We start from the raw sequence: 4,731 nt of genomic DNA on the forward strand, positions 1-4,731 counted from the left end.
TTCGCCTATGATAACATCATAATTAGAGGTGTCCCTCTCCGATATTGGTCTGATATCAGAAAAAAAATTGGAACACATTGGCTTGTATGTAAAATCCGATACAGGCTGTCCTGCAGTGCATTTCCTCATGCAAAGCCGTACAGCCAGTTAGCATCGAAATGTACCCCAATAAGATATTTTCTTGTATTTCAGTGAAACATGGCAGGCAGTAGGCTACTCGAAGCCAGCAGTTACACAACGGCTAAGCAAACAATAGCACATATGTAAGAAGTGTCCTTAGTTGAACAATATTGCAGAGTAAAACACCACAGTTGTCAATAAAAAAAAAGGATTAATTATAATTACATATTATTAGAAACTATCCAGTAACAACCGTGTCCGCATCATTCAACTTCCTGCGTCATGCCCTTAATTTAACGAACTATTGTGACCACTAAGTGTCACCAAAACACAAATTATCACTCAACTTCAAAAATATAAATATTCCATAAGATTAGTGATTGTCATACCAACCATTGTTCTCCGAGTAATTTCTCTTGATCAAACCTTTTCCACACTACAAAATGAGAAATGTACTATGATTCCTTCTGATATCTCACTCAAGGCTTCATGATCGGTATGTGAGAAAGTATCGTCACACTCCTAATCGTAATACAGCAATGATGGCGATAGTGGAAGAAAATCAGCCATAATAAACCACTTTTGCCAAGTTTATAAACTGCACTTTGCCATTAAAGCAATTGAACAGCACAACGCAACTTATATTTAGAATGGCCGCTTCACTTTTTTTCTGTTCCCAAAACCAATCACGAGTATGCAAATGTATGCTAAGTTATCGAAAGTTAGGTAAAACAGTCTATATCCTTGCTTTGGTTTATAGGTGACAAAGCTGTCAAGCGGTTGCGTCGTGGAAGACAACGAAGGTTGTAGTGATATTATAAATGCAGACGAACGAGGTGGCAGGGTGCAGTAAAAAGGGTATTTATTGATTAAACAAACAAAACAAAAAGCGAGAGCAACAAAGAAGTGCTCTGAACGGACAGACTATGAGGGAAACAAAATCAAATTCTGGAACACAGCAAAAACACTTACAAGTAATGTGGAGCAGACGGCGTCCACAAAGTACGTGCGTACTTGAGCTCAGTAAGGAAGAATCGTCTATAGTGACCAGTGACTAATGTCCCGACAATCCAATGGTGTCGCAAGCTCAACTTAAATAGTGCTATTTACAAACACAAAACAGGTGAGGGGAAAAGTGTTCAAAGGCAGGCGTAAAGCTGCTGCAGGAAAGGGGAAAACAGGGAGTGAAAAACCACAATAAGTGAAAAAGTCAAAATAAGGCACGGCGTGGTGTGACAAGCCGTGACGATTGCAAATTATTAGGGGTTTCCCGATATGATATTTCAAAAACATTTGGTTTGTTTTTTAAGATTTTGCCCTAAATTAAGCATTTTCAAGCATTGATAAATGAACTAAAACTATCAGCCTCAGGCAGCATTACTATATTGGATTAGAAGAGTATAAAGGTGTTATTTCACGTTTAAAGGGCTCTCATAATGATGAAAAATGTATTTAAAAAGGTTGTAAACTGGGTTTTTAGAGGTCTGTGAATATATTTGATTTAAAATGAAACTTCGTACTTGGCAGAAGTTGAATTATCGCAGGTCATGTTTGGAACCAATGAACAGCGGGATTACTGTAGTGACAAATACAAACTTAAATTGCTGCTAACAGGTTGAAGGAGGTACAGAAAGGCCCCGGCATTGGCGCATGCATGCTGAAAAGGGTTTCTGGCTTTGGATAGACGACCAAAAGGAGCTACCACAGAGGTAGCTTTTATCTCGGAGGCAAGACACCAAGCGTTGGCTCCGGCAAGCTTGCGAGGATATCCCGTTGTTGGATAAACAAACAACATGGCAGCGGTTAACATGGACCTTGTTCTTCTGTTGACCAGGTTGACTATGATGTGTCCTTTGAGGTAGTCGAAGATATGATAAATTATAACCACCAGAGCGCTTATTACATTTTGATATCAATACTACAACTGCTCTGCTAAAAACCGACATCAGTGATCATCTACCAGTTTTAGTCTATGACGGAAACTACAAGAAGAGAAAGAAGAATGATAAAAAAATACATTTTGTAGACTACACAAAGAGAAAAGTATGATTGTTTCTAAGGACGATCTGAGGAAACCAACCTGGAACAGTGAAAGTGATGTAGATCATACTCTATGACAGATATTGTCTGTGATAACAACTTAGTAAGAAGAAAAAGAAGAACAATTAACTATGGATGACAAGGTATTGAAAAATGCTTGCAACAAGAAGAATACATTATATAGAATATTTATTACACAAAGATTCATAGAGGCAGAAAATAAGTATAAAGAGAAAAAAACAAGCTCACCAGCATTTTACAAGCATTTACAAGAGATTATTTCAGTGGGTGGATGAGATTCGCCTGGAGTTCATTAAGGCTCTGAATGCTTTGGGGCTGTCTTGGTTGACAAGACTCTGCAAGCATTGTGTGGACATCGGGGGTGGTGGTTCCTCTCTTTATGAAGGGGAACCGGAGGGTGTGTTGTAACTATCGTGGGATCACGCTCCTCAGCTTTCCTGGAAAATTCTATTCAGGGGTACTGGAAAGGAGGCTTCGCCGAATAATCGAACCTTGGATCCAGGAGGAGCAGTGTGGTTTTTCATGGGTGTCAAACTCTGGCCCGCGGGCCGCCGTGTAGTGTTGTGTCGTTCGCGAACGATTCGTTCAAAAGAACGGATCTTTTGAGTGAACGTACTGAACCGAATCACTTCATGAACTGATTCGTTCCTTTGTCAGTTCAGTTGAGCTCCGCCGCGACCATGCCGCTATGAGTGGAACTGGCGCATTCTGTGACTCACTGAACCCTCGACGTCGGCGAACGACGCAGCCAATGAGAGGGCGGGGGGAGGGATTTGGTGAACACATTTTTTGAACGAATCAATTTAAGGAACTGATTCTACTGATTCAGTACAGTCAAAAGAACTGCCGATCCCTTCACTACCGCCGTGTAATTTCACTTGGCCCTTGAGGCAATATCAAATTAACACTACAACTGGCCCCGCCACCGCTTTCACCACTAATTCTAATACTTGCCAAACCTCCCAGGGGGTCTTCCAAACGCCAGCCAGCCAGCCAGCCAGCCAGCCAGCCAGCCAGCCAGCCAGCCAGCCAGCCAGCTAGCCAGCCAGCCAGCCAGCCAGCCAGCCAGCGCGCTTCTGCATGCACACACAAATTAATGCAACACATACTTCATCAACAGCGATACAGGTTACACTGAGGGTAGCCGAATAAAAAACTTTAACACTGTTAGAAATATACGCCACACTGTGAACCCATACCAAACAAGAATGACAAACAAATTTCAGGAGAACATCCGCACCGTAACACAACATAAACACAACAGAACAAATACCCAGAACCCTTTGCAGCACTAACTCTTCCGGGATGCTACAAGGTGTGTGTGTGTGGGATGAGGAGATTTGGTGGTAGCGGGGCTGTATTTTCATTTTCATTATTGTTATTTTATTTTCAAATGTATTATTAGCCTGTGGAAAAAGTTTATTTTGATATTTACCTCAGAAGGCTGCACATAGAAAAGAGGCATTCAATTTGTATTTACATTTTATTTGATATGCCATTGATATTTTTTAATTATTATTATTATTATTTGAAACTCGATTTTGCATGTCACTATAAAGTTATATAAGCCTTGTTTGTTCAATATTCAATGCAAAACTTGTTTGTGTCATGTCTGTTCATGTTTTTGTTTTGGCCATGTGTTTGTTTTGTGGACTCTTTTTAGTTCCTGGTTGCACTTCCTTGTTTGGTTTGGTTTCCATGGTCACCCATTAGTTTTCACCAGTCATGTCACGCACCTGTTTCACGTTTTGAGTCACGCACCTGTTGTTAATCATGTCTGTTATTTAAGTCTTTCTTTCTGTTCACTCGTTCTGCGTTCATTGTCTTTGTCACATCGGTTCATGTCCCTTGCTGAACAAGTAAGTTTTCATAGTCCACATCATAGCTTCTGCTCAGTAGCAGCTTCATTTGTGTTTTTGGCACGCTTGCCTTTTTGCTTTATTGTTTGCTTTTTTGATGGTAGTTTGAGTGATTTATGTTGAATAAATCCAAGCTCACCTTCACGCTGTCGTCCGGAGCCGTTTTTGCATTGGAAGAACAACCCCGCAGCCAGCTGCGACCCACCCCTGTGACAGTTTGGGTCCCTATTAAAAGGTTAATTTGTTCAACCTTGGCCCGTGGCTTTGTTCAGTTTAAAATTTTGGCCCATTCTGTATTTGAGTTTGACACCCCTGCTTTAACATATATCAACAACCTATCCAAAAAACTCAAACAAAATGAAAATAGCAAATAGAAGACCGGAGACAAACACCAATTTACAAACTATAGACCTGTTTCTTTACTCCCACAATTTTCTAAAATCAACCACAGGTGGGAAAAATTCATAAATAAAAGTGGAACACTCGCCGAGAACCAATACGGATAAAAAGCCAACATCTCAACATTGATGGCATTCATGGAAATAATTGTGCAGCAGCAGTGTTTATTGATCTAACAAAAGCATTTGACACAAAAGATCATAGTATCTTAATTAACAAATTACAACGGTATGGCATCCGAGGGTTGGTCTTAAACTGGGTAAGAAGCTACTTAACCAACAGGAAGCAATAC

Source organism: Entelurus aequoreus, linkage group LG18 (assembly GCF_033978785.1).
Source record: "Entelurus aequoreus isolate RoL-2023_Sb linkage group LG18, RoL_Eaeq_v1.1, whole genome shotgun sequence".
NCBI classification, from domain to species: Eukaryota; Metazoa; Chordata; class Actinopteri; order Syngnathiformes; family Syngnathidae; genus Entelurus; species Entelurus aequoreus.